The sequence below is a fragment of the Macaca mulatta genome, chromosome 6, assembly GCF_049350105.2.
Source record: "Macaca mulatta isolate MMU2019108-1 chromosome 6, T2T-MMU8v2.0, whole genome shotgun sequence".
Classification (NCBI taxonomy): domain Eukaryota; kingdom Metazoa; phylum Chordata; class Mammalia; order Primates; family Cercopithecidae; genus Macaca; species Macaca mulatta.
In genome coordinates, this window is record NC_133411.1 from 158,235,287 (window position 1) to 158,260,534 (window position 25,248).

The window sequence follows — 25,248 nt, forward strand, 5'->3', positions numbered from 1 at the left end:
CCGGGCGAGTAAGGGAGACCGGGCGATCTGAAGCCGGAGAGGAGGAGGGAGAGAGGCGGGCGGTGGGGCGGGGGCTGAGGAAGGCTCGGAGGGAACTGGGAGACGCGGCGCTGGTGCACAGGTGCCTCCTGCTGCCGGGACAACCCGGTGCGTGTCAATGCCTGTGTCCTGGGGCCAATTCGCCTCTCGCGTGTGAAATCAGAGTTTTCGTAGGCTAAGGATTTGTAACTTCATAAAAGATCCCCCTCTAGATGCCGGAGGACAGCGAGCTCCTCTGACCCCATTCCACTCTAAAGGGGAAAACAAGGTTTCCAGGTTCAACTCCCTAAACACCCGCCGTGGGCAGTCCCTGGGGAGAAGCCCCAGGGGACCGAAGTTTGCAGCTGCCTAGGGCATTGGGAGAAGGAGGAGCGCCGGGAGCAGGCGCGCCTGTGCATGTGTGCGCGTGGGAGGGAGGAGGCGGGGGTGGTTCTATCCCGGACCAGCTGTGTCCTCTGCCCAGGCCCTCCTCTCTGGACCAGCGACAAAGTTGGACTAGATGATCTCCAAGGCACCTTGCTGACTCTTTTCCAGTGTATTTGGTAGACGTTTCACAGAAATGGAGGGGACTTACTGGAATTGAGATTGATGTGAGCCGAGAGGGCAGCATTGGTAGGGGGCTAGCGCACATCTTTTTCTTTTTGTTTTGTGTTGTTTGAGACTGAGTTTCGCTCTTGTTGCCCAGGCTGGAGTGAAGTGGCGCGATCTCGGCTTACTGCAGCCTCCGCCTCCCGGGTTCGAGCGATTCTCCTACCTCAGCCTCCCGAGTAGCTGGGATTACAGGCATGCGCCACCACACTCGGCCAATTTTTGTATTTTTAGTAGAGAGCGGGTTTCACCATGTTGGCCAGGCTGGTCTCGGACTCCTGACCTCAGGTGATCCGCCGGCCTCGGCCTCTCAGAGTGCAGGGATTACGGGCGTGAGCCACCGCGGCCGGCAGCGCACATTTTAAGTAAAGGTCTAGACATGGCCTTTGGCAATGGCCAAATTGGCATGTGTGTGTCTGTAAAGAAGTGGCCTGCGGACACGTAAACAATGTCAAAGACTGGGAATCAGAACCCCAGGGTTTCAGTCTGCACCTCTGGAATCCAAAGAGATCACAGGTATGAAGGCACTAGATAAACTAGTGAGTGCTGTGCCAACAGGCGAAGCGTTGTTGTTATTATTAATAATGGAAAATTCCTTCCCCTCCCCACGATAATCCCACACCTCTCCCCCATCTGCCTGTTTGCTGTGCTGACCCCCAAGGGAGGAAAAAAAGGAAGGAACAGGGGCATGGGAGCAATTAGGAGGCACTGGGGCAGGGATGCGCCGGGAGCAGGTGTGGGGTAACCTCCCTTACTCTTACACGGGAAGTCAGGCTTGGCGAGCTCAGAGGGCCAGAGGGGACTCCTGGCTTCCAGTTCAACTTCACCTGCCCCTCCCCAACACAAAATACTGCACTAACCTCCTTCAGGGACTGGGAGGGGCAGGCAGGAAAGAGAGGGGGCTTCTGTATTTGGTTCTTTAGCAACTGAGGCCTAGATTTGTAAAGCAGTTCTCACCTGTTAACTGATTTCTAGGCAAGTGTGCAGAGTGTACATCAGGGAGGAAAAACAGAGAGAAGAGGCACCTCTCACACCCCTCAGTCCTGCTGTTCCCACCTCCCACATCATAGGTCTAAAGCAAATACCACCATCCCTCCTCCCCTTCACACTCCTACCCGCCCCCCACCTCCCCCACCTCTCCACCACTCCCCTCCCCACCAGTTTTTAAATAGCACCCTGTCTGATCTCCAGTACAAAAATCCATACCTAGGCCCACCCAGGCTTGTGGAAAGTGCACTGTGTCATCCTAAGACATAGTGACAATAGTTCACTTCACTTTAAACGCTTGGTAACCAACACCTCCATGTCAGAAGGCTGCCTCCAGAGCACTCTTCCTAGGAAGTCAGACTTCCCGGGAATCCCTTGGTGCTGAGAGCCTAGGAGGGCTCTGACCGGCTCTCTTCCTGCAGGCTTGTCTAGCCTACTATCTTCCTTCACACCTCTTGTCACAACTTTATGACGTAGTTATCGTCGTAGTTAGTGTCGGCCTCCCTACCCGGAAGTAAGCTTCAGGAAGGCAAGGAGTGGATCTATTATGATCAATCTGCTGACACCGCGCACTGAGGAGCTCCAGCAGTGGTTTAATTAGTAAACTACAACACACTTTATAGTGCAGCTCAAACTGATTACTTGTACAGCAATACTTAGTAGTATTCTCTTTTTAAAAATCAACATTGCTGTACAAGTAATCAATTGGAGAACGGTAGTAAGTATACTCAGATCAGTTCTTGGTGACCTACAAAGGCCATCTCAAGTAAAGTGGTCTTGTGGCTGGGCACACAAGATCAGTTTAACTGACTAGATCCTCAGTTCTCTACTATGATAAATAATTGCAAACACAACTGTGTTATGAATCGGAATGCAAAATCTGCATGCATTTTTAAGATAAAATGTGACTTCAACAAGTATTCCAGGCTGGGCGCGGTGGCTCACACCTGTAATCCCAACACTTTGGGAGGCCAAGGTGGGCGGATCACTTGAGGTCAGAAGTTCGAAACCAGCCTGCCCAACATGGTGAAACCCAACGTCTACTAAAAATACAAAACTTAGCCGGAAGTGGTGGCGGGCGCCTGTAATCCCAGCTACTCGGAAGGCTGAGACAGGAGAATCGCTTGAACCTGGGAGATGGAGGTTGCAGTGAGCCAAGATCGAGCCATTGCACTCCAGCCTGGGCAACAGAGAGATTCTGTCTCAAAAAAAAAAAAAAAGTATTCTAGCAGACCTTTCTTGTACCCCTGTTCCCAGACAGGTGTGCACTCTCTTCTGTCATCAGGGAAGGCTTAAGAAGCACAGGTCTCATTTCAGCCTCCTGCCTACCATGTGTCATGCCCAGCTGACTGGGGAGGAAACCACGCATCAGTATTCACGATAATAACTGAAATCATCAAACTCTTGACATGTGCCAGGCACTGTCCTCAGCTTCTTATGTGGCTCCTCTCAGAACAACCCATAGGATGGGGCCTATGAGCTGGGACTATCATGAACCATACCTCAGAGGAAAGCAGGCTCGACTTGGGTATTAGCCAGCAAGGGCTGCAATAACAGAATACACAGACTGGGTGGCTGCAACAACAGAAATTAATTTTCTCACAGTTCTGGATGGTGGAAATCTAAGATCAAGGTGCAGTCAGGGTTAGTGTCAGGTGGGACCTCTCTTCCTGCCTTGTAGGGACACTTTTTGCCTTGTCCTTTCATGGCTTCTCTGTGCATCCAGAGAAAGAGCTCTCGTGTCTCTTCTTCTTCTTATAAGGACACCAGTCCTATTGGATTAGAGCTCCTCCTTACCACCTCGTTTAACCTTAATTACCTCCATAAAGACCCTGTCTCCAAATACAGTCACACTTCGGGTTAGGGCTTCAACATATGCGTTTGGGAGGGACACAATTCAGTCCATAACAACAAGCTTAGGTCACTGACATTAATTTGCTCAATTATTCATTCCCCATGTGAGACACAGAGCTGGGGTTCAAACCCAGCTGTCTCCATATCAAAGTCCTGATCTTAAGCTTGCTGCTGACTGCCTCCTTGGTGGCAGGTGACCTGCCCAAGCCTTAGAGCAGAACCTACATGCCAAATCTTCCTGCTTCAGGCCCCAGATATCTCCATGGCACTTAAGCTGCACTATTCAGATATTTCATAGCAATTGCTGCTAATATACTGAGCATAAAAAGCTCAGCATCAAAGTCAAGTGACTTGAGAATGGAGACAAACTTGGAAGGTAGAATTTCTCTTCTAACAGGATATGTGTCTTCCCATGGGGGGAGAAAAGGATTCATATAACACAGTAACAGATATAAAAACCACTTAAATAATAATGGCAATCCTTCCAGAGGGTTTCCTGATTCACAAATACTATACAAAGAGAATCAACCATCAGGCAAAGCCAATGTCTATGGACACCACCTTCTACAGGACAAGTTAATTAACTCTCTGTCCCTATCATCTCCCACATCATACATGTAAAGCAAATAATGCCACCCACAGATGAGGATAAATTCTGGATACTGATAACACCTATTTCTTGGATTTGTTATAAATAACCTACAAATAATACCTAGCATAGGGGATCCACTCAATAAATCCTGGCTATTGTAATAATTGCAATTTTTTTTTTTACCACACTCGTCATTAATAAGACTGCTTTATAGAACTTCACTTTCTTCTTCCATAAGCTACTCCAACTCTCATGTTGCTTTTTGAGTCCCTGCTCTGTTTTAAGTACTGAATTAGACAGCTTTGTATACAACTCAAAGACAGGGAACAGGTTATAATCTTGTTTGTATCACGGTGATCCCTTATGGTACTTGTCTCTTGGAAATCCACTTATGACCTTTAATAACTGGACCACTGTCCAAACGACATTTCTGAGAGACCGAAATGTTCATTTTCTGTTATATATTCTCTCTATTCAAGCCTACTGACTGTGGCTATGTCATCACAGTTTCGCTTTTGCGAACTTTTCATTCTTCTTGAACCATCATCTCTTTAAGGCTATGGTCTGAATTTTTTCCGATTTTTTTAAATTTGCCTTCTTAATGTCCAGCATTATGTCTGATCTCCCAGGCTCATGTGGAGTGATTGATTTTCCCCAAGGTTCCTTTCCTTTCCCCTTCACAACTGGTTCTTTTCAACTACTGCAGTTCAACTACTGCTTCCTTTCCTGGCCAGACTTCTCAAATAAATGGTCAGCAACTCCTCCCGCACACTCCTTTCACCTCCTGGGGCCTCGTTTCCAATCACACCCTCCACTGAGAGCCCTCTCTGAAGGATCACAAATGGCTTCCACTTCCATTGGACCAAGACAGGAGTTTCTTTTGCTGCATTCTGTGTTCTTGGGGAGATCATGTTGTCTACTGGGCAACTCAAGAAATGATCTGATGTTCTTCTTTTCATGGAATGACATTTTCATTGCTCAACAGATGATCTAAGAATCCATTCTGTCTGTGTCTTGCCTCTGTTAAACCAGCTTTTGAGATCCAAATTAGGAAGGCCATGTCTTCCCTACAGTGACCAAGCAGCCTGTAGCTAATCCATGAGCTCCCCCTGCAGTGACTCGAGACCCAACTTCCGTCCCCAAGGCTGTGAATTTCCATGCAGACATACCTCTTCCCTGACATCCAAGTTCATTTCCTACTCCTTCTATGGTAAGGGTCTTTTGAAAGGAACCCTTATCCATATTCGAATCATCTTTTTGATCCAAACATATTTCATGAGGTCATCCTTTGTCAGTGTTGGGACTCAGTGGAACTGAGTGGTTCGGAGAATGGACAAACTTGGATTTGAGTTTTGACTGCAACTTTTTGTATGACCTTGGGCAAGTCACTTTCTCTGACCCTTCAGTGTCTTCATTTGGAATGTTATGGGAAAAGTAATACATGTAGTCTAGCACTCAGAATTTAACCACACTCTGCAATGGGTGTAAGTAGTCATACGGGGCCATATGACTTAACTCTGTTCCCTGTGGAGGCTTCTCCTGGTCACTGGGCACTGCTTCCATTTCTTGGTCTCCTGCAGAAGCTGTTTGGCTTCTCCACTTTTGTCAAAGTTTTGCCAGCCTCTCCCTCAAATATCAGTTTCAAACTCCCATTTTCACATGAGTGAGCATCCTGCCAAGTAAGTTCCTCCCTCCCACCCTCTGCCAAGAACATATCGTTACTCCATTCTCATCTTTGGTCCAGAAAAACAATCCTGGTTTTAGATACCATCACCTTCTCATACCCTTCTTAATCTTCAAGAAAACCTCAGAACTAAACAAAAAAGTGAACCCATCTGTGTGCAACACCCCCCACCAAACCCCAGCATTTTCCTCCTTCCTTTCCTGGCCAAACTTCTCAAACAAATGGTCAGCAACTCCTCCCGCACACTCCTTTCACCTCGTGCAGCCTCATTTCCAATCACACCCTCCACTGAGAGCCCTCTCTGAAGGATCACAAATGGCTTCCACTTCCATTGGACCAAAGTCTAGCCTTGCACCTCCATCGAATCCCATCTCCTGGCCTCTAGCTCTGTTGAGCCTCTCCTCCTTTCTGATGTATTCTCCTAATTTGCAGAGATGGGAAAATCACGGATTTGGAGGTCGAATAAGTCTAGGTTAAATGACCACTGCCTCATCCCTCCAGGAAGCCTTTTCTGCCTTCTCCCTGCCCCATCCCACTGTTATAGGTGCTCATAGCCTCTGGGTCTCTCCCACACTAAGACAAGTTACCCAACCAAGTTGTTTCCTCAGTCTGTAAAGCAAGAAGAATGAAACCCATAGTTGGGAGACTGAAATGCAGTCATATTTGCCCAGCTCCCAGTGCCTGGCCCATAGTAGGTGCTTATTAATTGTTATTTCCCATCTTCTTCCACTTGCTCTATCTTCCCTGTTGCTCTGTCTCTTATCTTCTTGCTCTGTCTTCTTTAATGGCTCTTGCCCCTCTCTCCCCTGATCTCCTGACCACCTCAGCCCTCTCGCTATACTCACTCCTGTGAAGAAGCAAACCCCTTTACGTGAGTAACTCTCAGATGTCCATCACCAGCCACAATTTGGCCTCCAGTCCCTCATGAACTCCTGCCTATAGTACATTTCCATTCCAAGATCAACTCCGCCTTTGGGTGACCCAGTTTTGAACTCATCTTATTCACCACCAAATCAGATGACCCTTCCTGTTTCTCTTTTTATGCTAACAACTCAACCACATGAGAAGTTATTGAAGGAAATGGGGGTGTTTGTGAATAAGACTAAAGTTGAAGGGGAGACATGGAATCAGTTCTCAAATTCGTTGTCCTGTAGAAGAGGTAATAGAAAGTTTCTCCAGAAGGAAATTAAACAGAGGCCAGTTTGGACTCAATCTAAGAGAAGCATACGAATGAAAAGAACTGTTCAATGGTAGAATACAAGTTGCCTAGGGACATAATGAGTCAAAGTTTGAGTGGCCACTGATCAGGGAAGCCACAGAATGGCTTAATATGTAGCTTAAGGACTACTCTCACGTAAAATTCAAGAAGCTTTCACAGCTTGAGCCTTTTGCACACTGCAGAGAACAGGACTTCTAGAAGTGTATGTTTCAACCTAAAGCATTCTTTTTTTATTTAAATGTACAGTATATTATAGCTTTTAATAGGACTTATGAATCATCTATGCTTAAGGATGGAATTTGGGGAGACCGCCTGATGCAATTAAGGACAGTTATTTACAGCTATTGGTCTGATTATGCTTAAACCCTTCAGTGGTTTCTCACTGTTTGTAAAACATCAGCTACTGTCCTTGTGGTGCCTCAGGCCTGCCCTGTCTACTCTCCGCCCACTTTGCCAGCTCGCTTTGGACCCCGCCTACCTCTTGCCCTGGGCTCTTCTCACACTGGCCCTGCTCCTTGCAGCTTTGAATATTTTGTGCCTTCACCTGGTTCACCCTTCCTCTTCCTTAGCTCACTGCTCAAATATGACTTCCTCAGGGCAATGTTTCCTAATCTCCCAAGGTACATGCCTGTTTTAGATGTTCAGAGCACCCTGCACTTCTCATGAATTGACATTTTCACAATCACAGTTCACTGTGGGCTTGAATTAGCTGTTCATATGAGCTCTGTTGGGGCAGGGCTCTTCTCTCCTTGCTCTCTGCCCTTCCCCCAGGACCTAGTGTATTGCTTGATGCATAGTAGGTGCTCAGTAAATGTCTGTTGAGATGATGAATAAGTGAAAGTGAGAGTACAAAACTCACGGAGTAGAAGTTGGATATGGCCACTTTAGTAGAAGTTGGATATGGCCACTTTCAACTCCAGGATTCTCCACGTCAATGATTCTCACTTTAGGGACAGAAATGTAGACTTCATCATTATCCATCATTTCCTTTGCCTTCATCCTTTATACAATCAAATCCCAAATCCTGTTGACTATTATTGGGAAATATATCTTGGATGGCTTCTGTATCCTGTTGCCTCGGATAGGAGCTTCCTGTTTCTGCTCTTGCCTTCTCCAGCCTGCCTTAAGGACCACTCCCTATTTATCTAAAGCAGTGGTTCTCAAAACCAGCTGGGCTCAGAATCACCCCCGTGGAGCCTACTGAAAATACACCCACAAAGATTTGATCAGTGGGTCAGAGGTTTGGGAATCTGCTTTTTTTTTTCTTTTTTTGCAAATCCCCCAGGTGATTCTGATGTTCACACAGGGTGATAATTACTGTTTTCATGCACTGCTTTTATCTTGACCCTTGACCTTGCTCAAACACCTGCTTCTAGTTCTGTCTTTCACACTTTTCAAATGAATGGGTCCCTAGGGTCTGGGTCTGTTACCCGAAGCAACCTCTGAAAGCATGAAATGTCTCATTTTATCTTTAAAAAGCCGTACAAATTTTTTATTAGCATCCATAATATATCTGACCCCTTCTGTCACCTTCTCAAAATATCTTTGTACAAAATGGACCTTCAGAGATGCATTGTGTTTATCTTGGCTTCTCCTTCCCCTCCCCTCCCCTGCCCTCCACCATGGTCTCCCAGGTGATATGAACTCCAGCCTCCAATACATATCCCAGCACAGAGTGCCAGAATGGAAATGGTTCTGGACATGGAAGCAGAACACCTACATCTAAGCCCTGGCTCAGCCACTCACTTCCATGTTATAAGAAAATACATTTTTATAAAGTGTTTAACTTTTAGAAGCACTTTGACATTCACCAGTTATCTTCATTTCAGCTTAGCCTGATGTGCTTTGTGCAGAGGCTGGGCAACCCCTGCCCATGTGATCATACACGCTGTCATTTAGCAGCCGTTCACGGTGTGGTGGGGGACGGGGGTTGCTATGGGCAAGAAGGAACCTGTGTAATGGGGGACTCATCAGACAGAGAATTGACCCACTAAAGTCTATGTTTCTGGAGACCCTTCCAGTCCTGAGTTTCTCTTCTGTGGCATCTCTTGACCCTGGTGATGGCGCTGTGAAGTAGACAGCAGAGACATTCTCCCCATTGGACAGATGCAATAACTAAGGTTCAAACAGATGGCTCTGCTCTTCCCCCTTCCTGAAAGATGCAGCTTAATGTCATCTCCCTGCCACATCCATCTCTAGATCTCCCCTGACTTTGGGTTACCACCACCCACCTCAGACTGGGCTTTTAGAAGTTTTCACCACACTCGTTGAAATATCTGTTTTATGTGTGTATGAGTCCTGAGGACTAGGACTATCTTCTGTGTCATATTCCCAGTGTCTAACACACAGCAAATGCTTAATAGTTACAGTCGAGTGTACTTATTGCTGAAAGCCCACCATGACTCAATAGATACTGTCATATTCCCATTTTATACATGACGAAACCGAGGCTTTGAAAGGGCTATTTATTTATGCAACCCAACTCACCTCCATACCTGAGTTCTTTACCATTGCTCTCCGCTGCTTCTCCATGAATGTTGGAGGGTTATACCCAGGTTAGCTATACGAGGGACTTGCTAGGTAAAATGGGCTAACTAGGTAAAGATTTCTAAGTGGGGACAAGGAGGGTGCCAAGAAGACGAGGAGGAAAAGGGGGTCTGAATAATTCTAGGGAACATCCTTTATCAGTGAAGGGGTATAGCCAGGCAGCCTGCATGAGGTTTTATTTCTTACCCTTCACATTCTTCCCACTGTGGCCCTTGGAGTTCTGGTATTCAGCATTCATGAAGCTCTCATTCTCCTGGAATTAACAAAGAGGCTGACCCAGGAGGGCCCAGCCGGGGTCTATCCTCCATCTAAATTCCATTTGGGGAATCCCAGCCTTGCCCTAAGTAGGGAGTGAAGGTGCAGAGCTGGTCTGGCATGATTCTTCTCCCTGGCACAGCTGTCAGGCTGTGGCGGAGGCAGAATGTGGCACCACATTGCAGTCATACCAGTTCTAGGGAATTGACCGACAGCACTCCTCACAGGAGGCAAACTTGGGGGCTTTTTATAGCCTTCTAAGAACCTAGAGGAAAACTGATCTCCTGAGAGAGAGAAATGGAACACGTGCCTTTTCCAGGCGCCATTCCCTCAACTATGTAGTCCCCAGATGCCTGCAGTTCAACTTAGGGCAAGAGTCACAGCTAAGTGAGTAGCATAGTGTGGTGGAAGCAATTCACTTCCGGGAGATAAGGATCCTAACCCAGTTCCTTTAATTCCCCCTTGGGCTTCAGTTCCTTCACCATTAAGGTTGAAGTATTATAGTGCAGGGACCTGCAGACCTCATCCCAAGGGCAAAATCTGGCCTGCCACCTGTCTTTGTAAAGAAAATTTTCTTGGAACACAGCCACACCTGTTCATTATATATTGTCTATGGCTACTTTCTCACTAAAAGGACAGAGCTAGGTAGTTGAAACAGAGGCCAACAAAGCCTAAAAATATGTAGCATCTTATCCCTTATAGAAAAGTTGGCCAACACCTGGATTAGGCTGTAGAGAGATTGGGAGTGTCTCCCTGGAGCACTGTGGTGAGAAGGATTCTGAGGGTGTGTCCAAACCGAGGAATGAAGCACTGTCCTTAAACCATATGAGAGTGTGTACTCAAGAGTAGTGCTGGGAGGACCCCAGAATGCCATTTACCAGTGTTTTTCAAACTACTTTTGGCCTCAGAAACCTTTTGCAAACAAAATCTTAAGCAACGGAGCTGCTATGAGTGAAGTGGGAATGAGAACACTGAGCACAGCCCATTCCATCCCTCTTACTCCCAGGGCAGTACCTAAGGAAGCTATGCAGATCCCATAGGCTTCATCAGAAGAGCATTAGGAAACCACTTATCTAATCCTATCTCATTCATTCTCCAACTGGGGAAACAGGTACAAGGAGTAGTGGCTTGCCTACGGTCACCTGACGGGTTCCCATTTGGCTTTCCACATGTCACTAATGTGGTTACCAGGTATCAGCAGAACACAGACATATTTCTGCTGGGAAGAAAGCCTATCCATTGGCTTTGCAGGGCCTCAGGGCTGCCATTAGTGCACGGGTGACCAGGGAGTGCCCTTGCTGACCTGGAGCCCACCTGGTTCAGGGGTGGGACTTGGCCGGGACACATTGTTGGTATCTACCCACGTTTCACCGTGGTCTAGTCAAAGTTTTAGAGAATTTTTTTTTTCTGACAGCACCAAAGCCAAAAGAAGAAAATAAAAATTAAACCATATATATTTTTATTTCATTGATACAAAGATATATTTTTTTAAAAACTCAGAACATACCTTACAATTGACATCTTCATGTATTTGTTTTGTTCCCTTTTATTTTTCAAAAAGCTGTTTGTTCAATATGAAAATATCTTCAAATCAGTGGTATCTTAGAATGGAGAAATTATGATAATTTATACTAAGGCTTTCTTTTGAAGATGGAACCAGATTTATTCATTTGTAGAATAAATATTTACTCTTCCTGCCCATTCTTGTTGGAGGGTTTGCTGAAAGCAGATCCTGCTGATGCAAAACCAAGGGGGATTTTTTTTAGCTCCACTTGGCCCAAAAAGAAAACTGATCTCCTGGAAGTGTGCCAGGAAGCCAGAGAGCCTGATGGCTTTTCCTCACTTCCAGCCAGCAACCAGGTGCAGCTCTCAGAGGTTCCAGAGAGGAAGCTCAGGGTCCCTGAATCTCCCAGTGTGGCAGAGAAAGTGAAACTTGGTCACCGATGCCTGGAACATGAGGTCATATCTAGTCAGTGTCCATCAGAGAGAATATATAAAGGACCAGAAGTTTCAAGGGACACTTCCTAGCCAGGAGTACTGCAGAGATGGCATTCCAGATGGAGAAAATCATGGAAAGAAGAGCCCAGAAGCGTGCTCAGAAAGCAAAGCGGGGCAGCATGCCAAGAGCCCAGAAGAGCAGGTGGAGGTGAAAAGGGGCCTCCATGTCCTTCCAAAGAGTAGGGCCGTATTCTCCCAGTCGCTAACTGGGTGTGTCCCTGTCCTTAGAGGTTGTGTGGCTTGCAATCTGTAACTAATAATAGAGACAGGAGAGTACAAGAACTGAGGTCTCTGGCCGTGGTATCAAGTTGCCTAGGGTTTGAATCCTGGCTCGACTCCTTTCGTTTAACCCCCTGAGTTTGTCTCTTCAACTAAAAATGGAGATAACAGTCTCCTATCTACAATGAGGGATCATTGGATTCATATAGTAAAAGCACTCAGCACATAAGAAGCAGTCAACTTTTTGAAAAAAGAAAGCAAATGCCTAAAACTCAGGTTTAGAAATGACTGCCTTTCTTAATAAATTAGAAATTTATCCAAGTTATCTCTCTGACACTTTCACTCTCGCTCCTTGCCTGCCCATCCTGCAAAGGGATGGTGTTATAGAGACACTGGGGATAAGCCACAGGGAGTGCATGGAGCACGTGAGGATCTTTCATCATCTGTGTCACAAAGGAAAACTGGTGTCCTGGGCCCTGGGGAGCAGTGGATGAGTTATGAGCAGGAAGAGATTATGATGTGTTGCAATTTGGGGAAATTATTAAAGCCAGCAGTGAGCTCACATTAGAATGGAAAGGGAGAGATTGGAAAGAGGTGGCCAGTTAGGAGATACAGCAAATATCTCAAGTGAGCAGCAGACTATAAGAGCAACTCACCTTGATGTTTAAAAGCAGAAATACATAAAACTTTAAACTCTTCCACTTTGAGTTAGGTTAATTATACACGATTGTTAGTTTAATGCAGAAGCAGAGAGATATTTGGGGCATTTCAAAACTCAAAACATCCATTTCCATGACTTTTGATCAACATTTTCTTGGATCCTCAACCCCAATGATGGAGGCAGGAATCACCCCAGGGTCTCCTAGAGCCTATTCAGGGGTGGATTCCTGCGGGGAAGGTTCATGGGGGGCTGGCCCAGAACCAAATCCAGGTTTAACACTGAATGGTTTCTGCAGGTGAGAGGGAAGCAAAGGAGGGAAGACTTCCTACCTGGGCAGACAGTCAGAGTGGCCATCTGAGCTCAACTCTCAGCCTCCCACCTAGAATATCTAGTCTAGGCCCTGGTCTGGTTGATTTCCTTTCATCACTGACAACCGCAGCAACATTAGTAATCATAATGAACCCTTACAAGCATGATTCACATGTACCTGGCTTGATGCATACAGTCTTCATACATTGTCTCCCTTTCTTCTTGCCACAACCCTTTGAGGTAAGCACTCATATTATCTCTGTCTTACATTGAGAAAACAGGCTTGGTGAAATGATGAAACCTGCCTGGGTGAGGGAAGCCAAATCCCAGGTTTGATGTTGGGTACGTCTCACCTGGGTTCACAATGCCACAGCTACCCACTGTACTGACTCCTCCCTAGCCTTCCTGATGAGGGACTGTCCCACCTGGGCTTTATCCCTCTTGAAAGGGATACCTATCTGCCTGTCTTAGTTCAGATTGCTGGAAAGTTATTCTATACAGTAAACCTAATATTGTGGTCTTGGAACTGTCACTCCTGGTCCATTTCTGCTCCCCCAAAGCCCCAGTTCCCCAGGGAGCACATCTGCTCCACCCCTTCTCTTCTCCCACTCCCCAAGAGCCCTTCTGTTCTTGGAGACATCTGTCAAAGGCAGAATTCATGAGGCCTCCCTAGTCTGTGGTCCTTCCTGTGAATTCCAGGTTGTCGCTTAGCCCCTCCTCAGTGCACCTGCTGTGTACCCATTACTGTGCTGAACACTGGGCAGATACGAAGTCAGGCATCATCTCAGTCCTCATGGATTCACAGTTTAGTGGAGAAGGACATCGAACAAGTCATCTACTCTGGCGCATACAACAGGGGAACCTCCCCTGTCCAGGAAGGCTGGATCAGCCTCCTGGAGGAAGTGGCTTCTAAACCAGGAGGTAGCAGTTGGAGAACAGGTTATGCAGAGGAAATACCACAAATAAACCGCACCAGGGTAGGGTCTCAGATATTGCAAATAGGTCAGAAATAGTAAAAAATAATTTTTAAACTCTATTGAATAGAACAAAGCTAACCACATACTCCTATTAGTGTAGCCTGTGGCATCTGTTGATGATTTTTCTGATTTCTTGATCACACTGAGGTTTCTGCAAGCCAATTGTCCACCTAATCCTTTGCCTTTCTGACTGAGGTGCTATTCAGTCTCTTCTGAATTCCAAATGAGTTACGTTGTTTGATTGGAAGTGGAAGGTAAGAGGATGGCACATTTATATTAATCACAATTTACCAATTTACAAAACTTCAGTATACAGGGTGCTCCTGCTTCTCACCAGCATCATCAGCCTTGAGTCTCACAAAAGGTCTGTAGAGGTAAGCAGGGCAGTTATGATCACCCCACTTTGATGTTGAGGAAATTGAGGCTCAGAGACACACAGCGACTTGCCCAAGGTCACGCAACCAGTAAGTGTGGAGCTGGGGCTTGAGCCCTGAGATTCTGGCTCCAGTGCCTGTGTTTTCTCCAGAGCACCAAAACACAGTGCACTGTGGGATGTGGAAAGTTTCCAACCCTGGCTCCTGTGGCCTCTGGCAAGTTTAACCTTGCTAGGCCTCAGTTTCCTGCCAGTAAAACTGGGATAAGAGTTCCCACCATATAGGGTTGTTGCAAAGAGCAAATGAGGTAACAGGCACTGAGTGTTAGGCACAGAGAATATTCCCACAATGACATGTAACAGTCAAAATGAATGAACACGATAACAAGCAGCAATATGGATAAATCTTAGTAGCATAATAGTAAAGAAAAAAGTCACAAAAGGTTACCTATAGCACTATATTCTTTTAATAAATTTTTAAACTAAAAATTTAAAATAATTTCGGGAGTACATCTGGGTGTACTAAAACTATATACAGGGGAAAGCAAGGACATGGTGAATGCAGCATTCAGGATGATAGTGAGATTGGGCAGGGGAGGCAGGAGGGCGGGATCATAAAGTTAGATGTAAGATATTGTCAAGATCCTGGCTTTTGCTTTGAATGGTAGGTTCGTGTGTGCTTACTCCATTATCAAAAATAATTACATAAATAACTAAAAATGTGGCATGCATGGGCCAATAATGAGAGTATCTTATGAAGCAAGGATTCGGATTAATTTTTGTCCACCTGAGGTTTTATTTTTATTTTTTTAATTAATTAATTTATTTATTTGAGATGGAATCTCACTCTGTTGCCCAGGCTGGAGTGCAGGGGTGCAATCTTGGCTCACTGCAGCCTCTGCCTTCTCGGTTCAAGCAACTCTCCTGCCTCAGCCTCCCAAGTAGCTGGGACTACAGGCATATGGGGTTTTTTGTTTGTTTGTTTGTTTGTTTGTTTGGTAGTTTTAGTACATGTTAGCCAGGCTAGTCTCAATCGCCTGACCTCAAGTGATCCGCCCACCTCAGCCTCCAAAAGTGCTGGGATTACAGGCGTGAGCCACCTCACTCGGCCATGAGATCATATTTTTAAAGAAGTAAAAGTGCAAGGCACAGTACCCATCATATAGGAAGTGTTCAATGCATGTTGGCTGTTATTATTGTATAGCTTTATTATTATTGATTATATAACCCACATACCTCTAGTCAGAGGCTTTTCTGTCAGCCCAGAGAGATTGGTGAGATGGGTCCCCAAACTCAGACGTCTCAAAAGCAGAAATCCCCAGTCCCAGTAGGCCTCAGGCCAGACATCCGATCTGGTGAATGAACAGCAGTTGGGGAATGGTCAGAGGAGCTTACTACTGGCTCCAGCAAGGTCTGTAGGTAAGAGACGCCTATGAGAGGAAGACCAGAAGGTACGCTAGTGCTGCGATTGAAAGCTTAGGCTCTGGAGTGAGATCTAGATTTGAATCTTAGCCTGCCAGCTGCGTGCCTTTAAACAAATGACTGTGCCTCTCTGAGCCTCACTTGGCTCATGTGTAAACAGGCAAAAACAGAACCTACCTCACAGGGTCATTATGAGGAGTGAGGTAATCCATGCAAAATGCTTAGCACAACATCTGGAACATCACTTTAGCGCTTGAAAATACTACCTGCTTTTACCATCAGGCATCCCAGATTACTCCCTGGGACTACGCTGCTTCCCCACGCCGTTGGTGAAGGAGACAGTGCAGGACGCTGGATGCGGAAACAGCTGCCATCTTGTGTGAGGAGTGCGCGTGTGTGTCACAGTTTTCCACTTCCTCCTGGACCCATTTCCTTTGTGAGCTCAACAGGGAGGAATCCGCAGACAAAGGAACAATTCTGGGAGAGCCCAGTCCCACAGCCAAAAGCTGTTTCCTCAGAAGCGGGTGGCCTTCCCCCACTCCCTCCTGTGTGGTCTGGAAATGGTTTGGGGAGAAGCAGCTATGGCTTCCGTGGAGGCCCAGAGCTGAGAAACAAAGTGCCCCAAGTAACGGCCCTCCTGGTGGAGGACGGGAACCTGGGCAGAAGTGATGCGAGGAAGGCCATTGAGGATGCGGGGCTTCCCTGAGCCTGTCATCCTAGCCTGACTCCTGGGAAGAGTGGCTCCCAGAAACTCCCTATGACCACCCTGTCTTCCTGAAATAACTGTGCGTCGAAGAATGGTGCTCTACCATCTCTAACAATAATCCCTACGGTATACCAGCCTTTTCCCAGCCATTCCTCATTTCCCCCTCACACAAACCTGTGCATGGGCTTTCTAAGCCCCTTCTTACAGACGAGGAAATGATTCTCAGGGGGTTAAATAACTCACCCGAAATTACATACTGGCAAATGGGAGGAGTTAGAGCCCAAACCAAGTCCTCCAAGTCCCAAATTCTTCCCACTATTTTTTTGCCTTCTCTCTTCATGAATGTTTCTGTGTTTCTACCCTGTGGAGTCAAATTTGTACTATTCTCTTCAGCATAAGAGGATATTCAGTTTCCTGCAATCGCTGTAATTAACACACACAAAAGTCTTCCAAGGTGACCTCACTACCCCTGCCCTCCCTCACACAGGGGCTATATTTAACTCTTGGAAAGCACTAAGACTGAGGCATTGGCTTTGCAGCTGGGGTTTTTTTTTTTTTTTCTGTCCCTTTGTCATTCTTTTCCAGCCTGCATGTACAGTGGGCTTCCCTGTCCAAGCTGGGACAACAGGAAGTGTTTGTCTTGGTGATAAACAATGTGAGTCCAACCAGCGCCATCTCCTTCTACGTTCTGCCCACTGTTTGGCCTTCACTTGGACTCAGAGAAGTGCTTGTAAATTCAGAGGAAGAAAGGGAGATGTCCTGATGGCCAGCTGGGTAGATTTGCAACAACTTGAAAGAGTCTGTGGGCAGGGGAAGGACAGATTTCTCAACCCAGGAAGTGAAGGGCAGTTCTGCCAGCCTCACCTGAGGAGCTGGTGACCTCTCTGCAGAGTAAACCCAGATCTGGACACAGACAGAAGAAGCATCCTGAGGGAAAACTGGGGGAGGCATAACAACTAGATCCTCCAGTATTCTCGTTCTAGCATGCTCAGTTTCCACATGTGTAAAGGAGCTAATCCACCTTATTGTAAGACTTAATTTATGGGCCGGGCGCAGTGGCTCACGCCTGTAATCCCAGCACTTTGGGAGGCCAAGGCAGGCAGATCACGAGGTCAGGAGATTGAGACGATCCTGGCTAACATGATGAAACCCTGTCTCTACTAAAAATACAAAAACTTATCCAGGTGTGGTGGCACGCATCTGTAGTCCCAGCTACTTGGAAGGCTGAGGCAGGAGAATTGCTTGAACCCGGGAAGTGGAGGTTGCAGTGAGCCGAGATCAGGCCACTACACTCTAGCCTGGGCAACAGGGCTTCCATCTCAAAAAAAAAAAAAAAAAAAAAGACTTAATTTATGTAAATAATACATGTAAATCACTTAAAGCAGAATATGTCTTATAGTAGTAATGGAAGAGTAATGGAGATAGCTAACATTTACTGAGAGCTTACTATGTGCCAGACTCTGTTCCAGGCACATTCACATGTGTCGGGGCCTGTTCCCACTGGTGAGGTAGATATGCTCACGTTACTAACGGTGTACATGAGGCACAGGTCGTTAACATGAGTGCCCCAGAGGTACCAGTTTGGAAATTGGGGAACAGGAATTAAACTCAGGTGGTTTAGGTTGCTCAATATCTGTTATCATTATTTCTCAATGTATATGTTAGAATTAAAATCCACCAACTACAAAATGTACATCACTAAATAAATTGGCAACCGTATTCATGTGAGGGTTACAAGTTCAACAAAATAGAGCATTTGGGAGCCTAGCCAAGTGAAAAATCGGGCTTCTGCTTCCTTTTAAGTACTGGAGGTACTTTTTGTTGCTTGATTTTTTTTTTTCCAAGCATCTCTTTACCATACTGAGCCACTATAAGGCCAGACATGGTTTTAAAATCACACTAACTAGCTGTTAGACTTTATCAACTCTAGAAAAGAAAATAAAATTTGCTCCAATAATTTATTGTTCCGTGTATACTTAAACATTTGCCCTGTGTTTGGTACTAGCCAAAGCTGGCAATCTTCCTGTACTCAAGGAGCTCAGGCTTAAGTTGGGGAAAGTGACCATCATCAAAAAATACATAAGTAAATACAAAATCTTACCATGTGAAGTGCCACAGGGAGAGATACTTGCTGCTACCACGGCATAAAATGGGGGGAGTAGGTGCAATGAAGAGGACAAGGAAGGTATACCTGAAGAAGTCAGGATTGAGTGGAGAGCTAAAGAGGATGTTACTGGCTGACAGGGGAAGGGAATTCTGATAGGCAAAAATAATAGCTCATCAAAGTCCCTGAGTTAAGAGGCTGAAGAACAGAGTGTGAGGACAGCCTGGAAGGAGGTGTCCCTAGAAAGGCCTGCAGGGGCCAGGCCCTGTGCCTCACGCCTGTAACCCCAACACTTTGGGAAGCTGAGGCGGGCAGATCACAAGGTCAAGAGATCAAGACCATCCTGGCCAACATGGTGAAACCCTATCTCTACTAAAAATACAAAAATTAGTTGGGTGTGGTGACCCACACCTGTAGTCCCAGCTACTCAGGAGGCTGAGGCAGGAGAATCACTTGAACCTGGGAGGCGGAGATTGCAATGAGCCAAGATCGCACCACTGCACTCCAGCTTGGCGACAGAGCGAGACTCTATCTCAAAAAAAAAGAAAGAAAGAAAGAAAGAAAAGAAAAGCCTGCAGGGTTTGAAAGTCACAGGAAAGGCTGCTCTTCCTTTCCTTCATCCCACCCAAGCACTGAGCTCACATCTGATCAGCATACTGCTTTTCTTTCCAGGGTGACTTGCCTCGCCACTGGTACAGTGGGTCATACCCCACTAATATGCTGGTTTGTTAAAACACAGTATGCAGAAAGTTCTTTCTAAAATAATGATCAGAAATGTTCAAAGTAATGCACTGGTTCTTGCTCCAGAACAGGAGCCTTTATGAGATGGAAATTGGGTCATTTTCCTTTACATAAGAAAGGAAATTTGAGCAAATCAAAAGAAAAATTGTAGGCCCTTCATAAAACCACAGTCTCACAGTGGTCTTTTTCCATTTTTAAATGGTGCTAGTTGCATTTACTCTGACTTTGAAAACAAAGAAGGATAAGTTATCTTCGTGATCTCTGTAAAGAGGCTGGTCAAATAGTGAGGTGGGGAAAAAAGAAGTTGTATATTTTCCCACTGCTTTGCATTTAATGAATTTGTAATTTGCAAGCTGTTTCCAAGCATTTTTGTACGTTCCAGAGTCTGAAAGGTACACAGGAATGAGATCATGAGTCCAAGTGCCAGCACTGGGCCCGGTTTGATAGGAGCCAATGCAGGGTTTATTATTCTTGTGGCTTGCTGAAATTTAATTACTTGTCTTTTGTTATGAACTCAGTATCTTTGCGATCTCTAAATAAATCTGACCTTCTGTGCGCTAGTGTCCTTACTGGCTGCGATAAATACCTCTTGCTTAAGGTTTCACTCAGGCTGCATCAGGGATGTGAACCAGGTAGCAAGTGGTAGTACTTTTTATTGGTAGCTTAATTTCTGCTATCTAACATCTTGTTTTTATTTCAGTCATGTGAGGAGAAGATAGAAAAATGATCTTACTCTTAGTTGGGTACTCACCAGGAACAATAAGCACTTAGCAGTCTAATCTTAGATATATTTTAAATAAGTTTCTAAATTTATTTGAAAAACTTTTTTGCAATCCACAGAATAATTATCCCTCATCTTGGGTTTCTAAGCCTGTCTGTCTCACTTAAAAGATTGAAAACCTATAAACAATGATTAGTCCATTTCTTCCTGTTGTATCTTTTTCTCATCATTGGAATTCACTGTACCTCCCTAAGACTCAACTAAACCAAGCAAGATAGATGGAATTTATTCGTGGTTCTAAATAAACTGGAGATATAAAGACAGTTCTGTTCTGATGCCCAAGTCTGCCAAGAGCAAAGACACGAGAGGGGGACAGCTTGGGAATTGGGAACGAAATTTTTCCTGACTAGGGACAGCAGGGACCCAGGATTCCTGGATTGTGTTATTACCCCTCTGTCTAGAGGATATTGTCTCCTCATCTTGCATGGAGGGGGTCCTTGGAATGTGGGCACCCAGAGGGAAGGGACTCCGCCAGCTCCTTGTGCCACAGCCATCCCAAGCTCAGTGTCAGGGCCAGAACCATGAATAGTTCACAGGATGAGGCTTTCAGAGTCCCACCATGCCCTCTTGTCCCCATACCTTCCTCCTTTGTGCCTACCACTGCACCTGAAACTCCACAGGATTGTTACAGATGAATGAAGACAGCAGACATCGAGTGCCTGAGCACCAGACACATCAGTTCATTTCATCTTCACCATGACCTTGGAAAGCAGCTACCGTGATCACCCCCACTGTTTGCAGGTGAAGAATCAGAAGCTTAGGAAAGTTTAGAAGTTTCCCCCAGAGGCCCACAGCTAGAAAATGACAGAGCTGGGAGGGGAGCCCAAATTGTCCAAGCCTGTGCTTTTAGCCACTCTTCCATGACTTATCTTAAGCATCAAGCTTTGTGTTAGTATTGTGTGAACTTAACACAAAATGCTTTTTCCTGCAACTGGTTGTGTGACCATAACTAAGTTAAATAACCTCTTGGACACTCACTTGCTACATGTTTAATATAAAAGGATTAGACTAGGCCATCAAAATATTGGATTCATTGAGTAAATGTTCATTGGGCATCTACTGTGTACTGATTGAGACACAGACCCTGTCCTTGTGGAGCTTGTTACAACTATAGCAAATCTATTCCTATTGCTGTCTGATCAATACTTTGGTCTGCATAGTTCTGGAGAGTATTAGAAAACAACAACAATGACAAAACAATATGCAGTATGGCTATCATTTAGTGAATGCTTGTTTGAAGCATGGTGCCATGCAAACTGCTTCACAAGCATTACTCACCTAGTTTTCCAACCCTATGTGGTTGGGATCCTATTATTCTCATTTTGCCTATGACAAAACCAGGGCTCAAAATTTCTAATGTGCCCATCAATGCACAGCTCAGAAGTGGCAGTGCAAGAATCCCAATATACATGGGTCCGACCCCAAAGCCCTAGCCACTGCACTATTCTAAGCAAGACTCCATACTCCAGCTATTTATAATCTTCAGAGGCTCCTGTTCCCACCTTGACTCTCAGTTATTTCAGAAGAGGATAACTAATGATAATTTTTTAAGGAATAAGAGAGGTTTTCCCACATTCCTTGTGTTCATAGATGTCCTCTGTAGCATATTTGTTCTGGTGGAGTGTTTTGCAGAGGTTGAACCTTGGACTGCCCACATCAGAATCACTTGGAGTACTTGTGAAAATGTGAGTTCCTGGATCCAGGGACCGACCTACCAAATTAGACTTTCTGGATAGGAGGTGTGGGAACATGCATGTTCAACAATCCCGCTGGAGGAGTCTTTTCTTACTAAAAATTGAGGTTACTGTCCTGGTGGTATATATGAGCCCTAGCAGAATCACCTGTCATATGCCTTACACCCATGTGACCTCTCCGATTTAAATTCTCTGATGTTTTAAATATCTGTGGTTTGAATTCTCTAGCATTATAGATGGAGCTGTCATCAAACCTCTGTATTCACTGTGATTGGAAGCTAGCTTCTTGCGGTGAGCTCTGTATTGTTCTGGAAGAGCCCAGCACTGGCTGAAAGGTTTCTTACATCCATGATGTATATCAGGTTTTCTCTGGGATGAGATCCCTGCTGTTAATTCAGGTATTTGCTTTCAGTGGTTTATTTTTTTTTTTCTATGAGATCTTCACAGTTGAAGCTCTGAAGTTCAAACAGGCCCAGTGGGGAGAGGGCCTTCACGCGGGAATTTCAGCCTCCCAGTGAGGGTTTCCACCCACAGGTGAAGGTATCCTCGGATCAGGAGCCCCGTGAAGTCATGGCCCAGAGCCCACCATTGGAGGGCAGTGAGAGGAAGCCCAGTATTCACGTCTGCCCACCTCCCCCCAGCCCCAGCCTGGCCTCCTGGCCTCTGCTGCGCTGAGCTGGGCTGAAGGCTTCTGATGGAACGTTCAGGTGTGGGGCCAGACAGGCCAGGGTTCAAGGCCTGGCTTTACTGCTTGCTGGCTGAGTACCTTCACTTCTCTGAGCCTCCATTTCCTCCTTTGTAGGGCATTGAAAGATTAAATGAGATAATGTGCATTAACTGTCCAGCACAGGGTAACTGCTCAGCTCCAGGGAAAGACTCTTGCAGGTTCAGTGCAAGTTGTGCTTTGCCGCATGGTTCCCCTCCCTCTGCCTCTGCTGCCTGCCAGATCCCTTCAGGTCGCAGAAACACCGCCAGGACTAGCAGCCCCTCATTCTCCATCTGCTTCTCTCAGATGCACTCAGTTCCTTTCTTCTCCTTTGGTCTGTTTGAACTTTGGTGATCAAATCTCAGTTAAAGGAAGAGCACTTAGATGTCAAGGTCCCATGTTAAGAATCCCATCAAAGACCAGGAAGTAAACAAAAAAGGTATTACAAAGCTTGGGTGCTAAAGCTCAGGTTTTTAAATGCAGAGCACTCATGCAGAACCTAACTGTTCTTACTTTAGAAACGACTATAACAAACCTTAAATTAGAAGCGGTAGAGCATTTAGAAGCCAGAAAACTGCCACACATAGGCATTTACTGATAGCAACAAGAAATTGTTGGAACATCACAGCAAAAAGAAAGACAGAAGGAAAGAAACAAAAGAAGGGAGAGAGGGGAAAATAAAAGGAAAAAAGAGAGAGAGGGAGAGTGGAGAGAAAGAGAGAGGAAGGGAGGCAAGGGGGGAAGGAGGGAGGGAGGGAGGAACAGATTTAAAAATCCCAAAAAGTTTAGCAATCATTAGTCATTCACTGGGGGGCAGCAGTTTTTAAAGTGTAGCTAGGGATGAGGGGGTTGCCTGGGGGCAGTCCCCAAGATGTTTTCAGGGGGTTTGTAAGGTCCAAACAAATTCTATATAGTACTAAGACATTATATACCTTTTCACTCCCATTCTCTACAAGTTTACAGTGGAGTTTTTCAGGCACAACCTGTGATGAAGGGGTAACTTTGAAAGCTAGTGGGATAAGTATCTGTGTGTTCTTGTGTTTTAAAGATTTTTCGGTTTTAATGTTAATACAATAAATATTGATAGATACAATCCACATAAAACAAAAGCAATTTGCGGTCCTCAACAATTTTTTTTTAAGACAGGGTTTTGCTCTGTTACCCAGGCTGGAGTGCAGTGGCACAGTCACAACTCACTGCAACCTCCACCTCCCAGGATCAAGCGATCCTCCCACCCCAGCCTCCTGAGTAGCTGGAACTACAGACACGCGCCACCACTGCCAGCTAATTTTTTGTATACTTTTGTAGATGGGATTTCACCTTGTTGCCCAGTCTGGTCTCAAATTCCTGAGCTCAAGTGATTCGCTCACCTCGTCCTCCCAAAATGCTGAGATTACAGGCGTGAGCCAACACGCCTGGCCCAATAATTTTTAAAAGTGTAAAAGGACCCCAATACCAAAAAGTTTCAGAATAACCGGTATAGGGATAAACAGCCCAGTGCACCCCTGAGCCATAACATCCTGTGGGAGAGCAGAGAAGTATCGTGTGCTTTTGAATGTGAGTCGTGGCTGCAGGCCACAGAAGGGCTCCCAGGCCACCTGCGGCTGCCTTCTTGCATCTTCCGTGGCCTCCCTTGTGAGTAATTTCCTAAGAGAAAGTATGCATGTGTGCATGTTTGAGAGCGAGAGAGAATGCGCATTGGGACAACTGGAACAATCTCTTACTCATTTTTTCTAAGCCCCACCCAGGGGCCAGGCTGACACATAATTAGTACCCAGTAAATGTTTTGGAATTGAGTTAATCAACATTTAGTGTGTTAGTCTGTTCTCACGCTGCTAATAAAGACATACCCGAGACTGGGCAATTTATAAAGGAAAGAGGCTTAATTGAGTCGCAATTCATCATGGCTGGGGAGGCCTCAGGAAACTTACAATCATGGCAGAAGGGGAAGCAAACACATCCTTCTTCATATGGTGGCAACAAAGAGAGGTGCCAAGAAAAAAGGGGAAAAGCCCCGTATAAAACCATCAGGTCTCATGAGAACTCACTCACTGTCACAAGAACAGCAGCACAGGGTAACCCCCGCCCCTCCCGCCGTGATCCCTCCCATTATACGTGGGGATTCTGGGAGCTACAATTCAAGATGAGATTTGGGTGGAGACACAGCCAAGCCATATCAGTGTGTCTGTTGAGGGTGCCAGAGACGTTTGTTATTCCATTTGAAAAGATTTATTTGAAAACAGCTACAATTTGGCTAAAATGATTTTAAATGATTACCTGCTTTAAAGAGGGAAACATATCCATCCAGAACCCATGTTTATGTGATATGGTGGGAGTTCAGGCCCTGGTGGCAGCAGGATCTTCAGGCACCTTTCACCCCCCAGAGCTATGCCACTCTGATCCCTAGGGATCACATAGACTTGGAATCAGTCTGGCTCTACCTCTCAAGCTGTGCCACCATCCCATAGCTGCCACAGCCTTAGTATCATCTTCTGAAAAATCAGGCATCCCAATAGGACTGTCCACAAATGTGCCCTGGGGATTGGATGGAAACACGCACAGAAAGCCCCTCCCTCAGTGCCCAGTGGCTGAGAGTGCACATGAGATAGGAGCTGTCCTTATCAGCCTTCAGCTCATTGTCAGCGAGTTTGGGGTGATGATGGATTTTGCCACAGACTGCAGCATCATGTTTTCCTAACGAGTCACTATCTATACATAAGATTTATGTTTAAAAGAAGGTCCTAGTGTGGTCATCTGTTCATTCCTCTCTTGTCAGACACATGAAGAGCACC

The 25,248-nt window shown here is 45.7% G+C and overlaps 1 protein-coding gene across 3 annotated transcripts in view; it reads left to right on the forward strand.

Annotated features, from left to right (window-relative positions):
• The window catches only part of AFAP1L1 (actin filament associated protein 1 like 1), a 67,271-nt gene that overhangs the window by 691 nt on the left and 41,332 nt on the right, over window positions 1-25,248 (forward strand). The gene's annotated exons all lie outside the window — the stretch shown is intronic.